The following is a 21,479-nucleotide window of genomic DNA, read 5'->3' on the forward strand; positions in this document are numbered from 1 at the left end:
TATTTTATTATTTTTTTTTTTTCTTTTTGGGTTTTTGAGGTAGGGTTTCACTCTGGTCCAGGCTGACCTGGAATTAACTATGTAGTCTCAGGGTGGCCTTGAACTCACTGCGATCCCCCGATCCTCCTACCTCTGCCTCCCGAGAGCTGGGATTAAAGGTGTGCGCCACCACACCCGGCTCGCACCTGGCTTTTTAGACTAGCTGATGACTGCCATGGGAATGGAGGGACATGGAGGATAGTAATTGAGAATGTACCTGCTGAGGTTTACATTTGTTTCATGGACAAGGAATGCTCACTGAGCCTGTATGGAGGTACAGGGCTGGCTCTGGACAGGCAGAGCCAAGAGCTAGGGAGGACAGTTTGCAGGGATCTTCCTGTGGCTCTATCCCCTCACCCCCAAGGTAGGTTCTCTCTCTAGGCCAGGCTGACATGGTACCTACTCTGTAGCCCCAGAATGGCCTCCAACGCATGACGGTCCTCCTCTGTCAGCCAGAATTAAACGCATGTGCCACCACACCTAGCTGGACTCTGCCCGTCTTGAAGTCCACCCATGGGATTGGTGCTTAGCAGACCTCCCTCTCCAGAATCCATGTGCCCAGCCCTGCCTCCTCCTCCCCATCCTCCCCTTTCCCACCCCACAACCTCTTTATCTCCCTTCACAAAAAGCTCTTTTCTCTTTTTGCACAATACACTTTCACAATAGATACTCTATTCAACTCAGAGCCCAAAGCAGTCACCAAAAGGCTGGTTCCTCTTTCTGCCCAGTTCTGCGAACATTTCCAAGGGGAAGAGAAATAATTGCATTCCTCAGCATAAGCCCTGTTTGCCTGGCCATTTCTTCTATGGACTGGAAGCTTCTTGAAGGCTTGGCATGTTTGTTTGTTTGTTTGTTTGTTTGTTTTCATCATTGACTGGGAAACAAGTGAAAAGAAATTATTCATTATTTTTAAATAATGTAAGTATTCATACCACATAAGCAAAACAAAACAAAAGAGTACTAGAACACAAGGAAATTTCTGGGTGATGGATATTAATCACCTTGACTGTGGTGATATAACATACATGGTATACACGTTTGAACTTACCAAGATTCATATATTACTTATACAGTCATTTTCCAGGTATTACATATGTATTTTTCTGGATAAGAGACATATATACACAAAAATTGACAAAATTGAAATTGTTTTTTAAATATTTTATTTTTATTTACTTGAGAGAGAAAGAGGCAGAGAGAGAGAGAGAGAGAGGAAGAGAATGGGCACACCAGTGCCTCCAGCCACTGCCAATGAATTCCAGATGCATGTGTCACCATGTGTATCTGGCTTATGTGGGTCTTAGGGAATTGAACCTAGTCCTTAGATTTTTTTTAAATATTATTTATTTATTTATTTATTTTATTTTATTTTTTGAGAAAGAGAGAGGCAGATAGAGACAGAGAAAATGGGTGCACCGGGGCCTCTAGTCATTGCAAATGCATTCCAGACACATGTACCACCTGGTGCATCTGGCTTACATGAGTCCTGGGGAATCAAACCTGGGTCCTTAGGCTTCACAGGCAAGAGCCTTTACCTCTAAGCCATCTCTCCAGCCCATGAGTCCTTAGGTTTTGCAGGCAAGTGCCTTAACCTCTAAACCATTTCTCCAGCCCCAAAATCGCAATTCTGATCCATGTGTAATTTTGTATCTTACTCAGCATATTACTAATAATACCATTGTTAAATATTTTTCAAAATTTTTATTTTTGTCTGGGCATGGTGGAGCATGCCTTTAATCCCAGCACTTGGAAGGCAGAGTTAAGAGGAGTTACATGAGTTCAAGGCCACCCTGAGGCTACAAAGTGAATTCCAGGGCAGCCTGGGCTAGAGGTAGACCTACCTCAAATAAAAAAAAAAAAAATGACTTTTATGGGGTGTAATTCAGTGTTGCAATAATTGCCTACCTTGCCTATGGCCCTGGGTTCAATCCCCAGCACTGAGGAAAGAAAAATAGATCATGAATTTGAGGGTTGGGGATGTAGCTTAGTTGAGGTAGTGCTTGCCCTCCAATGCTCAAAGCCTAGGTGTGATCCCAGCACTGCATAAACCCAGCTTGGTGGAACACGCCTATAGATTCCAGCACTCTGGAGGTAGAGGTAGGAGTATGAGACGTTCAAGGCCATCCTTGGCAACAAATTGAGTTCATATTAGCCTGAGTTAATATGAGAACCTGTCTCAAAACAGAAAGCTTAGACTGGGAAGATGGCTCAGTGGTTAAACAGGCTTTCATTAAAGCCTGACAGAGGGCCTGGAGAGATGCCTTAACAGTTAAGGTGATTCCCTGTGAAGCCTAAGGACCCAGGTTCAGTTCTCCAGGTCCCACATAAGCCAGATGCACAAGGTGGAGCATAGACCTGGCGTTTGTTTGCAGTGGCTCGAGTCCTTGGCGTGACCATTTTCTCACTCTTTCTCTCCCTCTCTCTGTCTCAAATAAAAATAATTAATTTAGGGTGCTGGAGAGATGGCTTAGCAGTTAAGCACTAGCCTATGAAGCCTAAGGACCCCAGTTCGAGGCTTGATTCTCCAGGGCCCACGTTAAATGCCAGGTGCACAAGGGGCACACGCGTCTGGAGTTCGTTTGCAGTGGCTGGAAGCCCAGGCGCGCCCATTCTCTCTCTCCCTATCTGCCTCTTTCTCTGTCTCTCTCTGTCACTCTCAAATAAATAAATTAAAATGAAGAAAAAAAATTTTAATAATTAATTTAGAAACAAAAGCCCAACAGACTGGGTTTGACTCCCTAGGCAACATGTAAAGCCAAATGCACAAAGTGGCATGTGGGTCTGGAGTTTGTTTACAGTGGCAAGAAGACTTGGTATATCTGCCCCACTTGGTCAAAAACAAACATATTAAAAAAAAAGTTTGGGGCTGGAGAGATAGCTTAGTGGTGAAGCGCTTGCCTGTGAAGCCTAAGGACCCCGGTTCGAGGCTCGATTCCCCAGGACCCACGTTAGCCAGATGCACAAGGGAGCGCACAGTCTGGAGTTTGTTTGCAGTGGCTGGAGGCCCTGGCTTGCCCGTTTTTCCCCTCTCTCTCTCTCTCTCTCTCTCTCTCTGCCTCTTTCTCTGTCACTCTCAAATAAATAAACAAAAATAAACAAAAAAATTAAAAAAAAAAAAAAACTTTGGCTGGATGTACACCTTTAATCCCAGCACTCGGGAGGCAGAGGTAGGTAGATCACTGTGAGTTCAAAGCCACCCTGAGACTACATAGTGAATTCCAGGTCAGCCTGGTCTAGAGCAAGACCCTACCTTGAAAAACCAAAAAAAAAAAAAAAGTTTGTGTTTTTATTGTTTTTGTTTTGTTTTTTCAGGGTAGGGTCTCACTCTAGCCTGGGCTGATCTGGAATTCACTATGTAGTCCCAGGCTAGCCTCATACTTACAGTGATTCTCCTACCTTTTCCTCCTGAGGGCAGAGATTAAAGGCATGCACCTCCACACCCAGCTTATAAACATAGTCTTATATCATATGTACATGCCATAACTTCTGTACCTCGTTGTTGTATATTAAGGCTATTTCTTTCCTTCCCTTTCCTTATGGACACACTAGCGCGTCTAACCACTGCAAACCAAACTTGTGCATCGGGTTTTATTGGGTACTGGGGATTCGAACCTGGGTCCTTTGGCTTTGTTGACAAGTGTCTTTAACTGCCTTAACCACTAAGCCATCTCTCCAGCCCTGTTGTTTTGAAGCAGAGTCTCACTCTAGTCCATGTTGCCCTGGAACTCACTTTGCTGTTCCAAGCTGGCTTCAAACTACCAGCAATCCTTCTACCTCAGTGTCCCCAGTGCTAGAACTAAAGGCATGCACCACCATGCCTGGCTTTTTTTCCATTTTAAAAATGTATTTATTTGAAGAGAGAGAGAGAATGAGAATGAGAGTGAGCACACCAGGACCTCTTGCTGCTGCAAATAAACCCAGATGCATACACCACTTTGTGCATCTGGCTGTACATGGGTATTGGGAATTGAACCTGGGCCAGCAGGCTTTACAAACAAGACTTTAACCAGTCCTAGCATTTTTTTTTTTTCCTGTTTTTGTTTTTCTGAGGGAGGGTCTGGAATTCAGTATGTACTCTCTGGGTGGCCTCAAACTCCTCCTACCTCTGCTTCCCAAGTGCTGGGATTAAAGGCATGCACCACCACGTCAGGCTGTCCCAGCCTTTTTAATTTTTTTTTTTTATTTTTGCCAACACAATACATTTTAAAAATATGGAATGCTCCAAGAATTTGTGTGACATCCTTGCACAGGGGTCATGCTAGTCATTTCAATTTAGTTTATGTACTGCCAAAGCAAGCATTTTTTTTTTTTTTCTTTTTTTCCCTGAGATAGGGTTTCCTGTAGCCCAGGCAGGAGACTCACATCTGATCCTCCTTCATGCAGCTTCCTAGTGCAGAGATTATAGTCATGTGCGCGTCCACGCCCAGTTTTATGCAGTGCTAGGAAATGAATACAGGTCTTTTTGTATGCTAGGCAGGCCCTCAGCCAACTGAGTTATGTCCCCAGCCCTATAGACAATACTTTGATAAATGTCTTTACCACACATCATTGTTCAAAAATACTGATTGATCACTTTTCTCAGATTTCTAGAACAAGCCAGGCCTGGTGGTACAGATATATAATCCCAAGGTACTAGGGATGCTGAGGCAGGAGGATTAATGGCAAGTATGAGATCTACTAGGGTATAGGTTGAGTTCAGCTCAGGCAACTTATTGTGACATTATCTCAAAAAGCAAAACGATGGCTGGGAGCCAGACATGGTGGCATACGCCTTTAATCCTAGCACCCAGGAGGCAGAGGTAGGGGGAATCTCCATGACTTTGAGGACACCCTGAGACTACATAGTGAATTCCAGGTCAGTTTAGCAGCTTGGGCTAGAGTAAGATCCTACTTTGAAAAAAAAAAAAAAAAAAAAAGGCGGCTGGGATCTAGCCCAATGACAGGGCATTTGTCAATGTGCAAGGCCCTGTGTTTAATCCCCAGTACAAATTAATATAACTAATAAATTAAAATTCTAGAACTACATTTTCTGGATCAAAAAGGAGAAACTGGGTGGGGAGATGGCTCAGTGGATAGAGGCACCTGCTATGCAAGCATGAGGACTTAAACTCAGATCCCCAGAACCCACTTAAAGCTGAACACAGGAGCTCACGTCTATAGTAATATGAGAGGTGCAGTCAAGAGACTCCTTGGACACTCATGAGCCAGCGAGCCTGACGTCCACAGCAGCGAACAAGAAACCCAGCCTCAAAAAGGAGTGGAAGGCAAGGGCACATTCACAGTGGTACCCGTGTGCCCACACTCACACACAAACACATACACACAATGCTGTGTAATTTTAAGCTTTAATTTTAGTGTTTTTTTTTTATTGTTGTCTTGAGATAGGGTCTCACTCTAGCCCAGGCTGACCTGGAATTCACTATGTAGCCTCAGGCTGGCCTCAAACTCACAGTGATCCTCCTATCTCTCCCAAGTGCTGGGATTAAAGGCATGTGCCACCATGCCAGGCTAATTTTAGTTCTGTTTATTTACTTATTTCCAAGGAGAGAGGGAGGGAAAGAGAATGAGGGCGGGGGTGGAGCGTGGGGAGGGAGGAATGCTAGAGAGATTGCTTAGTGGTTAAGGCATTTGCCTGCAAAGCCTACAGACCCAGGTTCAATTCTCCAGTACCCACGTAAGGCAGATGCAGTTCTGGAGTTTTTTTGTAGTGGATAGAAGCCCTGGTCTGTCTATCTGTTTATCTATATCTGTCATCTATCTATCTCTACCTGCCTCTTTCTCTCTTAAATATAAAAACAAGAGACACAATTGAGCCCAGGTCATTAGGCTTTGTAGACAAGTGCATTAATTGCTGAGCCATCTCTCCAGCCCTTAATTTTAGTTTTAGCTTTTTTTTTTTTTTTTTTTTTTCAAGTTAGGTCTCTAGCCCAGGCTAATCTAGAATTCACTATGTACTCTCAGGGTAGCCTCAAACTCATGGTGATCCTACTATTTTTGCCTCCCAATTGCTGGGATTAAAGATGTGTGCCACCATGCCTGATTCCTAATTTTAGGGTTTTGTTTGCTTTTTTTTTCTCAATTTTTATTAACATTTTCCATGATTATAAAAAGTTATCCCATGGTTGCCGGGCATGGTGGTACACGCCTTTAATCCCAGCACTCAGGAGGCAGAGGTAGGAGGATTGCCATGAGTTTGAGGCCACCCTGAGACTCCATAGTGAATTCCAGGTCAGCCTGGGCTAGAGTGAAACCCTACCTCGAAAAACCAAAAAAAAGTATCCCATGGTAATACCCTCCCTGCCCCCCCCCCTACTTTCCCCTTTGAAATTCCACTCTCCATCATATCCCCTCCCCATCTCAATCAGTCTCTCTTTTATTTTGATGTCATGGTCTTTTCCTCCTCTTATGATGGTCTTGTGTAGGTAGTGTCAGGCACTATGAGGTCATGGATATCCAGGCCATTTTATGTCTGGAGGGAGCATGTTGTATGGAGTCCTACCCTTCCTTTGGCTCTTACATTCTTTCTGCATTAGACCCTGAGCCTTGGAAGGGGTGATTAAGATGTTACTCAGTACTCCAGTCACTTCTTTCCAGCACTATGATACCTTCTGAGGTCACTGCCATCTGAAAAGAGAAGATTCTCTACCCAAAGTGAGAGTAGCATTAATATAAGGGTATAAATATTAAGAGAAGTGCTTACTGGGCAGTTTGATAAACATAGTATATACATTTTTCCAGACATCAGCAGATGTTACACCTCTAGGGCTCATGACTACCCCTGTTTTAAGTTTTCAGTATCAGGGATGTGTTTCCCCCCATGGAGCGGGTCTCCAGTCCAATTGGAGGGCAGTTGGTTTCCACCATGACAGACGTGCCACTATTGTACCCGTTGGCTCATTTGGGCTGGCTGGCCAATTATAAGACTTGCAGTATCCACTGTTGAGTATCTTCACTGGTGGTATCTCTTTCTCCCATTGAACTACATGTAGAATGGCTTCCAACTTTCTGTCAGCTGGTCTACATGGAGGAGGTTATCAGCTCAGTTCCAGCAGGATTTCTCAGTGGCCTTGCAGCCCAAGTATGTGAAGTCTTCAGCAATAGGGTCTTACCATATATTCCTGGTGGGAAACCAAGGGCCTTGGCAATGGCCTATAATGTTCTGGGGGCATCAGGGACCTCCCTGGCCAACAACTCACTGGAGGTATCCCATCCCTGTGCTTGTTTGTTTTTTGAGGTAAGGTCTCACCCTAGCTCAGGCTAACCTGAATTTCACTATGCAGTCTCAGGGTAGCCTTGACCTCTTGGCGATCCTCCTACCTCTGCCTCCCGAGTGCTCGGATTAAAGGTGTGCGCTGCCATGCCCAGCTCCTAATTTTAGTATTTTAAGCAGAGTCTCACTGTAGGCCAGGCTAACCCAGACCTCTGTAGCTTAGGTTGGCCTCCAACTCATGATGATCCTTCTACTTTAGCTGGGATTAAAGGTGTGGACCACAAAGACCAGCTACTACACACATGCATGCACACACACACACACACACACACACACACATTTTTAAAGGTATATTTGGGGCAGAGGAGATGGCTCAGTGTTAAAGGTGCTTGTTTGAAAAGCCTGCCGGTCTCGGCTTTGGTTCCCCAGTACCCATGTAGAAACAGACACAAAAGTGGTTCATGGAGCTGGAGAGATGGCTTAGCAGTTAAGGCACTTGCCTACAAAGCCTAAGGACCCAGGTTCATTCCCCAGTATCCATGTAAGCCAGATGCACAAGGTGGTGCATGCATCTGGAATTTGTTTGCGCACCCAATCTCTCTCTCTCTCTCTCTCTCTGTCTCTCTCAAATAAATAAGTAAATAATAAATAAATAAATAAGTAAATAAATAAATAAATAAGTAAGTATTGAAAAAAAAATGGTCCATGTTTATGGCACTAGTTTGTAGTGGCAAGAGACCTTGGCATGCACACACACCCTCACACACATGTAAATAAATAATTTTTTATAAAGATAGATTATTTTAAACTTTTGTTTATTCAGAATGTCAAATTATTTTCAAAGTTTTGTATTCACTTTGTCCTCCAATTACAAGTGTTATCACTGTCACACTTATTGTTTATGTGTTGGAGAATTATCTGCTTATGGCCACTAGCCCATGTTTCTATGGTGAACTTTTATTTTCTTTGTATATGTGTGTGTGTTCTGAGACAGGGTCTTATGGAGCCCAAGCTGGCCTAGAAATCACAATATAGCTGAGGATGACCTTGAATTTTTTTTTTTTAAATTTATTTAGAAGCAGAAAGATAGAAGACACCGAGAATGGGTGTGATGGGTGTGCCAGGGCCTCCAGCCACTGCATATGAACTCTAGATGCATGCACCACTCTGTGCATCTGGCTTTATATGGGTATTGGGGAACTGAATCTGGTTTATGCTCTGATGACAAGCACCTTAACCACTGAGCCATCTCTCAGCCCCTTGAATTCTCCCCCCCACCCCGGGGCAATCTTCCTACTTTGGCCTCCCAAATGCTGGGATTAATGAGATTAAAGGCATGTGGCACCATGCTGGGCAAGACTTAGTTTTGTGTGTGTGCCACATTCACATGTGTCTGTTCTCACCTTCCACCTTACTTAAGGCAGGGTTTCATGTTTTATTGCTCATAATTGTGTGTACCGGGCCAGCTGGCCCTAAGTGTCTCCTGCCTCATCTCCCTTCTCACCGTAGGTGCACTGGGGTTACAGATGGTAGCATGCCACCACCTGCTTTGCGTGGCTTCTAGGATCTGAACTCAGGAACGCCTGCGTGCACGGCAAGTGCTTTATCCACTGACCCAGCTCTCCAGCCTCAGGTAGAGTCTCGCTCTAGCTCAGGCTGACCTGGCATTCACTATGGAGTCTCAGGGTGGCCTTGAACTCATGACAATCCTCCTACATATGCCTCCCAAGCGCTGGGATTAAAGGCATGTGCCACCACACCCGGTTTAGAGTGATTTTTTATAGTTTTTTTTTTTAAAATTATTTATTTATTTATTTGAGAGCGACAGACACAGAGAGAAAGACAGACAGAGGGAGAGAGAGAGAATGGGTGCGCCAGGGCCTCCAGCCTCTGCAAACGAACTCCGGACGCGTGCGCCCCCTTGTGCATCTGGCTAACGTGGGACCTGGGGAACCGAGCCTCGAACCGGGGTCCTTAGGCTTCACAGGCAAGCGCTTAACCGCGAAGCCATCTCTCCAGCCCTAGAGTGATTTTTTAAAAAATATATTTTATTTATTTGCAAGCAGAGAGACATAAGGAGAGACAGAGAATGGGCACACTAGGGTGGCAAACGAAATCCAAATGCATGCACCACTTTGTGCAACTGGCTTTACTTGGGTACTGGGGAATCAAACCGAGGTCATTAGGTTTTGCAGGGAGGCACTTTAACCACCGATCATCTCTCCAGTCCCAATAGGTGATTGTGAAACCAGTGTCTCAGGCTGCAGAGATGGCTCAGGTCAATGCATCAGTGGAAAAAGTTGGAGGGCTCTGTTTCATCCTTTTCTCAGCTTATATGATCTTTCAGATTCTGAGAGGTGGATGTGCACATTATAGAAGGCCTGCAGTATGAATGCATCCTCCTTCAGGGATATAATGAGGGCTAATCTTACAATAACACACCTACCTTGAAATTTCAGCTGGGGGTGGGGCAGCTGCACGGCTTCTGGAATGTTCAGATGAGGACTTCATTTCCTGCTCTCTATCAAAACAGCTGATTTCTTTCTCTCTAGTGTCTCCTGGGTTTGGATAAGTCAGGGTATTTGGCTAAATAGTGATGTCTTGAGCTTGGGCCCTTGCTGAGATCTCCTGACATTTGAACAGGCTTTACAATTTACAAAACACAGCATCATGTGTTTCGTGTCCTTTAACTCCTGCTTTCATTCTTCCCAACAACTCCCAGAAATGAGCATTACTAGTTGACAAGAGAAAGAGGGCTGGAGAGATGGCTCAGCCGCTAAAGGTGCTTGCTTGCAAAGCGTGATAATCCGGGTTCAATTCCCCAATACCCATGTAAAAGCAGATGTACTAAGTGGCACATGTGTCTAGAGTTCATTTGCAATAGCAGCAAGTCCTGGCACACCCATTCTCACTCTCTGTGTCTCTGTCTCTCTCTCAAATAAATATATAAAATATTTTTTAAAATGAGAAGTTGGAGTCCCAGCACTTGGGTAGGAGGATCACCCTGAGACAACATAGGTCAGCCTGAACTAGAGTGAGACCCTACCTTGAAAAACAAAAAGAAAACAAAAAAGAAAAGAAAGACAAAGAGAAGTTGGTGGGGTGGAGGCACCGGACCAGGCAGCTCTTATATATTTTTTGAAGTTAAATTTTTTTTGTTGTACATTTTTATTTATTTATTTGAGAGTGACAGAGAGAGAGAGTGAGAGAGAGAGAGAGGCAGATAGAGAGACAGAGAGAATGGGCGTGCCAGGGTTTTCAGCCACTGCAAACGAACACCAGACACATGCGGCCCCTTGTGCATCTGGCTAACATGGGTCCTGGGGAATCGAGCCTCAAACCGGGGTCCTTAGGCTTCACAGGCAAGCGCTTAACCGCTAAGCCATCTCTCCAGCCCCAGGCAGCTCTTAAGGAGAGACAATGTATAATAGAGGAAGACAGTGTGAACCAGGGGAGGTGCAGGCCTGGGAACTCAGCACTTGGGAGGTGAAGGTAGAGCATCAGAAAGTCAAGATCAGCTTTGGCTACATAACAAGTTTGAGTGTAACCCAGGCTATGTGAGACCCTGTCTAAAAAAAGAGGGAGATATAAAGAAAAAAAAAAAAAAGATAAAAAAAAAGAAAAAAAAAAAGAGGGAGAGAGAGCTATAGATGATAGATAGATAGATTGATAGATAGATAGATAGACAGACAGACAGGACAGAAAAGACAATTGGAAGCATCTTGAAAGACAGTGGCCCCAAAGAAAAGGTGAAAAGAAGTAAAACAGGCACAGACAGTGGAAACTGTAAATTTTGTGACCTTTTAAAGTTATCAAGTGTTTTTTGTTGTTTTGTTTTTTATTCTTTCGAGGTAGGGTCTCACTCTAGCCCAGGCTGACCTGGAATTCACTATGGAGTCTCAGGATGGTCTCGAACCCATGGTGATCCTCCTACCTCTGCCTCAAAAAAAGATGATGAGACATCATATAAGGTGTTACCAGCTGGGTGTGGTGGCTCATGCTTATTATAATCCTGACCTTAACCACTCAGCCATATCTCCAGCCCTAAAAATATTTTTATTTATTTGGGAGAGAGAGAAAGAGGCAGATAGAGAATGAGTATGCCAGGGCCTCCAACCACTGCAAATGAACTCCAAACGCATGAACTACTTTGTGCATCTGGCTTTACATGGGTGCTGGGAAATTGAACCTGAGTCCTGTCCTTAGGCTTTGCAGGCAAGTGTCTTAACCACTAAACCATCTCTCAGCTCTATCTATTTTTTCCAATTATTATTTTTTGTTTGTTTGTTTGTTTTTAGAGGTAAGATCTCTCTCTAGCCCAGGCTGACCTGGAATTCACTATGTAGTCTCAGGATGGACTTTAACTCATGGCAATTCTCCTACCTCTGCCTCCCAAGTGCTGGGATTAAAGGCGTGCATCACCATACCTAGCTTTATTTTTTTATTTATTGTTTTTTTTCAAGGTAGGATCTCTCTGTAGTCCCAGGCTGGCCTGGAACTCACATTGATCCTCCAACCTCTGCCTCCGAAGTGCTGGCATTAAAAGCGTGTGCCACCACACCTGGCTGGGCCCACTCTTTATAGTTTTATTATATATATTTACATGTAAATTTGGGGATATAAAGACCCCTCCATTGTTAGATATCAAACAAAATGTCTCTGTGGAGATTTTCAGTTTTGCTTAATTGCTATTCAATTTTTTAAAATATTATTTATTTATTTGTGAGAGAGAAAGAGATTGAGAATGGACGTGCCAGGGCATTTAGCCACTGCAAACAAACTGCAGACGCATGCGCCTACTTGTGCATCTGGCTTACGTGGGTCCTGGAGACTTGAACTGGGATCAATTGGCTTTGCAGGCAAACGCCTTAGGTGCTAAGCCATCTCTCCATCCCCTGATATTACATTTTAAAAAAATTATTTATTTAAAAAGTTGTTTGTGTGCGTGTGTGCATGCGTGCGCCCGGGCCTCTTGTTCTGATAAAGAAACACCAGACACTTATGCCACATTTGCTTCTGCTTATGTGGGTGGCTTGGGAATTGAACCTAGGCAGGCCATCAGGCTTTGTAAGCAAGTGTCTTTAACCACCGAGCAAACCTCCCCAGTGCTGGTTTTACATTTGTGTTGTAAAGAAAGAAGCAGGGCCAGGCGCGCCTTTAATCCCAGCACTCGGGAGGCAGAGGTAGGAGGATCATCATGAGTTCAAGTCCTCCCTGAGAATACATAGTGAATTCCAGGTCAGCCTGAGCTAGAACAAGACCCTACCTCAAAAAAATAATAAAATAAAAAGAAGAAAGGAAAGAAGGAAATGAAAGAAGTAGGAAGCTAGGTGTGGCGCTGCAAATTCAAGGCCAGATAAAGGGGTCAGGGTGGGCGGGCGATGCAGCTCAGTGGTAGAGCACTCACCTAGGAGCCTTTCTGGATCTGACAAGGCCCAGCCTCCTGATTCCTATTTGTTCCTCAGGCAAAGCCTTCATAACCAGTCACCCAGTTCTGGTCGTGTCTGTGACAGGACAGGCTGGCTATCTTGATCAGATAGACGAGTTCTCCTCAGCCACTCATTACCTTTGCGCCTGTGAATCACCCTGGTTCCAACCCATCTTTTCATTTCCAGGTTATAAGGGCACCTCCCTGCCACTTCCTCACGGACAGACACTCTCTGCAACCTATAGGTCTATCTTTGTACCCCTCCCTTTTCCCCTGCCTCTGTCTTTCAGTTTTGGGTTTTCGAGGTAGGGTCTCACTCTAGCCCACGCAGACCTGGAATTCACTATCTAGTCTCAGGCTGGCCTTGAATTCATGGCAACCCTTGTACTTTGGCCTCCCAAGTGCTGGGGTTAAAGGTTTGGGGTTAAAGGTGTGTGCCACCATGCCTGGTGTCTTTGATATTTAAAATTTTTTTGTTCATTTTTATTTATTTGAGAGTGACAGAGACAGAAAGAGGCAGATAGATAGAGAGAGAGAATGGGCGCGCCAGGGTTTCCAGCCACTGCAAATGAACTCCAGATGTGTGCGCCCCCTTGTGCATCTGGCTAACGTGGGTCCTGGAGAATCGAGCCTCGAACCCGGGTCCTTAGGCTTCACAGGCAAGCGCTTAACCACTAAGCCATCTCTCCAGCCCTGTCTTTGATATTTTAAGACATGGTCCTATGTAGCCCAAGCTGAACTCAAACTTAAGTTTTCATTCTTCAGGATGTGCACGTGTGCGCTACTGTGGATGGAACCCGGGCTTCACTCATGCTAGGCAAGTGCTTTACCCCTGAGCTATAACCATCTTTAGCCCTATTTATTAAAACTTTCTGAGACAGGTTCTCACTAAGCTGTATAGGTTGACATTGATCTCTAGCCCCAGGCAGGGTCTCATTCTAGCCCAGACTAATCTGGAATTCACTCTGTAGCCCAGGCTGTCCTCAAACTCACAGTGATTCTTCTACCTCAGCCTTCTAACAGCTGGGATTAAAGGCATGAGCCTCACCAGGTTTGGCACTGAAGTTTTAAAAAGATACTTTATTTTTATTTATTTGTTTGAGAGACAGAAAGAAGCAGATATATATATATATATATATATATATATATATATATATATATATATAGAGAGAGAGAGAGAGAGAGAGAGAGAGAGAGAGAGAGAGAGAGAGAGAGAATGAATATGGGCATGCCAGGGCCTCCAGTCACTGCAAACGAACTCCAGCCACATGTACCGCCTTGTACATCTGGTTTATGTGGGTCCTGGGGAATCCAACCTTGATACTTAAGACTTCACAGGAAGCGCCTTAATAGCTAAGCCACCTCTCCAACTCCTGAACTTTCTTAAAAATATTTTATTAAGCTGGAGAGATGGCTTTTTTTGTTTTGTTTTGTTTTTTGAGGTAGGGTCTCACGCTAGCTCAGGTTGACCTGGAGTTCACTAGGTAGTCTCAGGGTGGCCTCGAACTCATGGCGATCCTCCTACCTCTGCCTCCCGGGTGCTAGGATTAAAGGCGTGCGCCACCACGCCCGGCTGGACCCATATTTTTATTATTTTAGTTATTCACTCAAGCTCATAAAGCCGGCAAGGGGAGGAGGCTAACATCTTAACATTTCCCTGACACCCTCCTGTCCTCAACTTGTGCCCACACTATCTTCACCCTGAAACCATGCAAGTATTTGAGGTCTTGTCCTCCCTTGCCCTGGCGACAGGATGTTTCCTCCCATTCATTTGACTGGCACCAGCCCAGGTGTAACCTCCTCCAGGAAGCCTTCCCTAACAACTCTTGTCCAAGCTCCCTCTGAAGTGTTTAGGCATGACTATATGCCACTGATGGCCTGTTACCTTCTAGCTTTCTCCAATTTGCCATGTAGCCATGGCTGGCCTTGAATTTCTTTTCTTTCTTCTTCCTTTTTTTTTCAGTCCAGGTGGGCCTAAACTCACTCTGTAGCCCCAGACTGGCCTCGAACTCACAAGTGATCCTTTACCTCAGCCTCTCAAGTGCTAGGATTAAAGACTGCCACTTGTTCAGGCTGGCCTCAAATTCTTTTTTTTAAAAAATTTTTTATTTATTTATTTGAGAGCGACAGACACAGAGGGAAAGACAGATAGAGGGAGAGAGAGAATGGGCGCACCAGGGCCTCCAGACTCTGCAAACGAACTCCAGACGCGTGCGCCCCCTTGTGCATCTGGCTAACGTGGGACCTGGGGAACCGAGCCTCGAACCGCGGTCCTTAGGCTTCACAGGCAAGCGCCTAACCGCTAAGCCATCTCTCCAGCCCTGGCCTCAAATTCTTAACTGTCCTCCTGAGTGGTGGGATTAAAGGCGTGTGTCACTCTACCTGGCTGGGCTTGAATTTCACATCCTTTGGTCTCTACCTCCCAAATGCTAGAATCAAAGGTGTGTACCACCACACCTTGCTTTTTTATTTTTAGAGACCGCTCTTGGCTATGTGACCCTATCTGGTCTAGTCTTCACTATGTAGCCCAGGCAGGCTGACCTCTAGCTTGTGGCAATCCATCTCCCCAGCCTCCTGAGTGCTGGGGTTACAGGTGTGCACGTGACCTTGGGCTCGGTGGTATTCTGCCCCTTTCAACTAGCAGTCTGCAAACTCAGAGCCGGGAGCTGGTCTTGCTGATACTGAGGTCCTTGGGACCCAGCTCAGTAGCTGGCACAAAGTGTGTACCAGCATTTGTTCAATGAATTTTGTTTTTAGAAGATGCAGCTTGGGTGTGCTAAGCAAGACAGGCAGGTAATGACAGACTGTGGCTTCCTGCATTTCTCACGAAGAAGGTGTACTGGGAGACAGCTCTGGGGTCACTGGAGGCTCAACGTGCTGATGTTGAAACATGGTGTCCTTCCTCCTGAACTAAACTCTCCGGCTTCTGTTTTCACACTCCTTGTCAGAAATAAATCATGTTCTGAGTGACTGGAGTCATAGCTCACGGTACCGGGAGCTGGTGTGTAGGGTGGGGCGAAGGGCAGTGGCCTTGGGGTTCTAAACAGCAAAGGCCTAGGCCTCCGGGCTGGGGGGGGGGTGTGGAGGGGAGGGGAAGGAGTGGCAGGTCCTGTCCCCTAGAGGCTGCAGTCACTGGGGGAGAGACAATGGGGCTCAGCATCTGCTCCACGCTGGGAGAAGGGACCCTCCAGTGAAAAGCCAGGGAGAGCGGGGAAGTGTGGGAGGAATTGATGAGAAGGGGTGGAGCCAAGGAGATGCAGCCGGGAGGAAGGAAGGGAAGGGGAAGGAAGAGCGCAGGGAGGGGAAAGGATCTTGGCTTTCCTTTGGCTGGGTGACCTGGTCCTGAGCTACGGCTCCCCTAGCATTGCCTCAAACAGAAACTCTCGGGGAACCCATCAAGAACTCATGTTTCTCCCCCCAGCCGCAGCCCCACTCCAAGGGCCAGGCATCCAGCAGGTGCTCAATACTTACTTGGGAAAAATAAGAAATGTGACCAACTTTGTGCTCTGGGAACTTTTCCCCCCCGTGTTGTCTTCACTCCTCCGGAGAAGCCGAGGACGGAGCCGGCCTTGGGAGCACGCCCAGGCGCCCCATGAATAATTGACCCTGGGTGGCGACAGTGCCCGGCTCGGTCCGCGGGCTGGGTACCCGCCCTGCGTCGGAGGAGTGGAGAAGTGGCCCGGGGAGGTGGGAGGCGGGGTGACTGGCCGGTCTGTCCCAGAGTCTAGGAAGACAGAGGCCTGGCAGGGGCCGAACCCCACAGCCCCGCAAGGGATCTGACCTGCTCTTTAGCGAACGGCCACGCCTCGGATTCCCCTCCCCACCCCACCCCAGCCGTGCGCCCCGAAACCCGGGCCCAGGCCCGAGGCAATCCGCGAGGGGGCCGGGCCCAGGCGCTCGAACCCCAGCGGCTCCCTCGAGTCTGGCCGTCCAGGGCTCTGGGAACAGCTGTTTGTTGTAAAGGCTCTTAACTGCAGAGCTCGGAGGGAGCCCATCTGTCCACTTTAAAGAGCACCCCTCAGTTTCCACCCCTGGCTGTGGAGGGTGCGGACTCAGTTCCCCGGCCCACACTTTGGAAGGACCCGGCACCCAGGGGCTCCCCCACCCCCATGCCACTGGCTCTCCTTTTGCGGGGTGCGTGGGGGGGAAGGTCGCCCCAGGCCACCCGGGTGTGTGTGGGGGGGTGGCTGGGCCCCCTTTGTGCAGAGCAGGGACGGGTCCCCCCATTTCCAAGCGAGGTTCTGACGCTCCCTTCCCCCCCTCCCCGCTGGTTAATCTTTGTTCCCCTTTTCTGCTGAGGGGAGGGGAAAAAAGAGAGAGAAAGAGAGGGAGAGGAAGAAAAGAAGGAAAAAAAAAAGGCGTGACTTGATTTTCAAACGAAACTCCCACAGCAAACAAAACCCTTTTAGAGAAATAAGAAAAGGAGGAAGAAGGAAGAAAAGAGGGAAGGGGGGGAGGAGAGAGAACCCTCCAGGGCTTTCAATTCGAGTAGGAGAGTTGAAGCGAGAGAAACAGAAAGAAAGGAAGAAAAATCCTCTCTGCAGTAGAAAGAGAAAAAGAAAACTTGGGCCGACAAGAGGGGGGTGCTGGGGGGGTGGTGGTGGTGGTGGTGGTGGAAGGAAGTGAGAAAACAAAAGAGAGATAAAAGGGCTGCTTTTCTGTCTCTCTCTTCCTCTGCGAGCTGGCTTAGGAGGAGCTGTTTTGCATCCCTTCACGTCAGCTCTGCCTCATTCCCTTCTTCCAAGGGAGGGAGAGAGCGCGAGCGAGCGCGAGAGAGCAGGAGGGAGAGAGAGAGAGAGAGAGAGAGAGGGAGGGGGGGAGAGAGGGAGAGGGGGAGACAGAAAGAGAGGAGAGGAGCGGAGGGAGGGCGGCGGAGCAGGGCGGGCGCGCGTGGAGGCGGCGCGCAGCAGCAGCCCGGGCGGTGGGCAGCCCGGAGGCCCCCCGACCCGACCCGGCCCGGCCCGGCCCGCCGCGATCACCGCCGCCGCCACCCCCCCCCAACCCACCCCGCTCTCCCCGACTCCCCGCGCAGGAGCCGCGCCCGGACCCAGGGTGAGTGTCCCGTGCGGCCCCGGAGCCCCCCGCAGCCAGCTCACCCCCCACCCCCTCCACCCCCACGGGTTGGCCCGGGCGAGCGGGGAGGGGAAGAAGCGGGGGGCGCGGGGGTGGGTCGCTGCGGCCGTAGCCGACCCGCCCCCCGCCTCTCCCCGGGGACGGCGGCGCGCAGGCCCGCGCCGCGCTGCAAACATGTCGTCTTTTCCTTTCACTTCCACATTCCCTTATGCCGGAGAGCTGGAGGGAGAGAGAGAGAGAGAGAGAGGGAGAGAGAGGGAGGGAGGGAGGGAGAGCCGGGGAAAGAGGGAGAGATGGCGTCTGAGATGGAGGGGGGGAGGGAGGGAGAGAAGGGGGAAGGGAAAGGAGGGAGGGAGAGAGCGAAAGAGGGCGAGAGCGAGGAGCGCGCGAATGGGAGAGAGAGAGAGAGGGAGAGAGAGAGAGAGAGAGAGAGAGAGAAGCAAAAATGAAAGGAAAGCGCGGCGGCGGAGCGGGAGGCCGGGCGGCCGCGCAGCCGGCGGCGGCGGCGGCGATCTGGGGCCCGCACGTGGGTGTACCGGCGCTCGGGGCGCTCTCCCACCCAGCGCACCCACCCCACCCCAGCACCCGGCCCGGGACTCAAAGTTTTCACCCCTCGCCGCCCCGCCCCTGCGGCTGCCCACAAACTTTACTCCGCGAGCGGGTGGGGTGGCCGCGCGTCCCCGCCGGCCGGCCGGGTGCTGAGGCTTGACCGCGCCGCCGCGGGGTGCGGGGTGGGTGGGTGGGTGGAGGAGTGTCGGGGCGTCCCCGAAGGAAGGTAACCGGGTTGTGGGGGGGCGGACATCGCGGGATCCCATTCCGCCTGATGTCCGGAGCCGGGACCTGTTGAAGGCGTGCGCAGACTTTTGGAGGATTGGGGTGGGGGGGGCGGTGGTAGACGGAAGGAAGTGGTGTCCCCTAAAGCTAGTTTTTAACCTCTTGTGGCTCAAGCCCCTTCTTCGTCTCCCCTCTGTCTTGTCTGCTCGCGGTCATTTTCCTAATTGGACGGAACTGTGGGGCGTGATCGCCGGCGTCAGATCGGGGACCCCCCCCCTCGTTTCCTTCCCCCCCCTCAGCTACCGGGTGGGAGCGGATGTTTCGGGCGGTCCCCCCCTCCCCAGGCACGCAGGTCCCACAGATCCAGTCTGGGTGCCATCGCCCCCCCAACCCAGCTGCGGACTTGCTAACTAGTGCGTGTCGGGTTTTTTTTTTTTTCCTTCTTCTTTCCAACTTGCCTTTTAAGATGACTTTTATGGTCCCTGCCACTGCTTCTCTGTAGTCTGCACTATAGTTTGGAAAGATTTAAGAGGCCAGAGAGGTTCTTGTGTGGATATTAACTAATCTGAACCGGTCATTCACGTATCTCTACACTCTGGAGATGGTTCCGGCAAGGCCAGGCAGTGAGTTTTCACCTGGATAAACTGTGAGCTCTTTCTCCGGGCTTAGCGGACCAGTGAGGGGACATCCTCTTGGCCCACCCACCCCTTGACCTTCCAGCCCAGTGCCCTTCCTTTTCTGAGCCACCGAGCCAGCTTTGACACTGTCCTCTCAGTTCATTTCTGCCAAGAGGGCTGGTCTTTCTCTCTCTCTCTGTCTCTCCTGCATCATTACAGTCTTCTCACCAGGGCCCCTCAGAGAATCCCGGGGACATGACCAGGAAAGAGGAGAGAGTAGTCCTAGACTGTCTTTAAATATAAAAATATTTATTCCTATCAAGGCTGATGGGCCTGCCTGGGTTTGATATTTGAGACCTAGTATAAACATCCCTTTCTCATTTGTTCCAAAGTGAATGTTCTGTATAGAGCTTTGCCTGTGGGCTCTGCTCCCTTTCCCTCCAGCCCATAAGGAACCCTGGGCCAGGAACCTGCTGCCCTTGGAGCCCAACCTCTAGCTGGTCACCTACAATCTAGCTCCGGTCACTTGCCAAGCTGGCATTTTTGCATGAAGGTTTCATGGTAGAACTACTATCTTTTTTTTTTGTTTTTTTTTTTTTTGGTTTTTTGAGGTAGGGTCTCACTCTGGTCCAGGCTGACCTGGAATTAACTCTGTCATCTCAGGGTGGCCTTGAACTCATGGCAGTCCTCCTATCTCTGCCTCCCGAGTGCTGGGATTAAAGGCGTGCGCCACCACGCCCGGCTTAGAACTACTATCTTTTGAGCGCGGGGGGGGGGGGGGGGGGGGGGGGGGGGGGGGGGGGCAGTTGGGTTACATTTTCTTCCTCCATTCTGACCTGGTTGCCTGGTGTGTGCCCGTGTGTCTGGAGTAGCTGGGAGGGAGACTGTTGGTTGTTTTCTCCCAGCTGTTCTGGGGTGAGTCTTGGTCCTGTGGGGTGTGAGCCATTTCTTCTGTGTTCAGGTCACTTCCATCCCAACCAGGCATATCCTTTACCCAGGAGACTTATTTAGGCTCTCTTTCTAGAGAAGAGACAAAATCAGGAATGGCTTTGGATTCGGGGCATGGGAGAGTAATAGAGAGTAATAGGACCACCAGAGATTTTGTACAACTTCTATTTTAGATTTGCCTGGTGGCCCAGAGATATTTCTAGTAAGCATATGCTTAGAAAGAAGCTTTTTTTTTTTTTTTTTTTTTAATTACAAGGTCTCCCTATGTGGCCCAGGTTGCCCTGGAACTCACTATATAGCCTAGGCCAATGTTGAACTGGTGATTCTCCTGCCTCAGTCTTATAACTGCTGGGGTCCCCCACAACTGGCTCTAGTATAACTTCTTTCAAGAGGGGAGTCTTTGGACAAGTAAAGGAAAGGACCCACCGTATTTCAGAGGAGGCAGGTGAAGAGACCCACCGTCCCACCTGTCCTGGTGCTTGGTGCAAGGTGCTCATTTGGCTTGGTCACCCTCAGATCCCTCAAGTAGGCACTTAGTTTGTATAATTAATCTCTGTTATTGGTAGGTAATCCATTCCTTTCACGTCCAAGCTGGAAGGAGACCTAATAGAGGGTCTGGAGAAATGGTTTAGAAGGTAAGGGCACTTGTTTGCAAAGCCTGACAGCCTGGGTTTGATTCCCCAATGCCCAGGTAAAGCCAGGTGCACAAAGTGGCACATGTATCTGGAGTTCTTTTGCAGTGGCAAGAGGCCCTGGTGTGCTCATTCTCCCGCCTCCTTCTTTCATTTTCTCTTTCTGCTTGCATGTGTGTGTGTGTGTGTATGTATGTGTGTGTGTATATATATATATATATATATATATATATATATATATATATATGTGAGATAATGTGCACGCCAGGACCTTCAGCCATCGTAAATGAACTCCAGACACATGCACCATCTTGTGCATCTGGCTAACACAGTCCTTTGGCTGCACAGGCAAATGCCATAATGACTAAGCCATCCCACCAGCCTGCATTCCACCCATCCCACCCCACCCCCCGCCAGGCAGGGTCTTACCCTAACCTAGGTTGAGCTGGAATTCACTCTCTGGTCTCAAACTGGCCTTGAACTCAAGTCGATCTTCCTATTTCTGCCTCGAAAGTACTGGGATTAGGGCTGAAGAGATGGCTTAGTGGTTAAGGTGTTTGCCTGCAAAGCCAAAGAACCCAGGTTCAATTCCCCAGAACCCAAGTTAGCCAGATGCACCAGGGGGTACACGGGTCTAGAGTTTGTTTGCAGTGGCTGGAGGCCCTGGCACACCCATTCTCATTCTCTATCTCTATATCTTCTCTCTCTGTCAAATAAATAAATAAATAAACAATATTAAAAAAAGAAGAAGGAAAGAA

At 48.3% G+C, this 21,479-nt stretch overlaps 1 protein-coding gene and 1 pseudogene across 1 annotated transcript in view; one reads left to right on the plus strand and one right to left on the minus strand.

The window, feature by feature from the left end:
- Nucleotides 1-4,244: 4,244 nt before the first annotated feature.
- On the minus strand, nucleotides 4,245-4,335 carry LOC123459752 (annotated as a pseudogene).
- A 13,343-nt stretch (nucleotides 4,336-17,678) lies between these two features.
- Nucleotides 17,679-21,479, plus strand: part of Znf710 (zinc finger protein 710) — a 66,785-nt gene continuing 62,984 nt past the window's right edge. Inside the window, exon 1 of the mRNA XM_045145768.1 lies at nucleotides 17,679-17,729. The gene's annotated coding sequence lies outside the window, so the exon portion shown is untranslated. The remainder of the gene's footprint in view (nucleotides 17,730-21,479) is intronic.

Source organism: Jaculus jaculus, chromosome 3 (assembly GCF_020740685.1).
Source record: "Jaculus jaculus isolate mJacJac1 chromosome 3, mJacJac1.mat.Y.cur, whole genome shotgun sequence".
NCBI classification, from domain to species: domain Eukaryota; kingdom Metazoa; phylum Chordata; class Mammalia; order Rodentia; family Dipodidae; genus Jaculus; species Jaculus jaculus.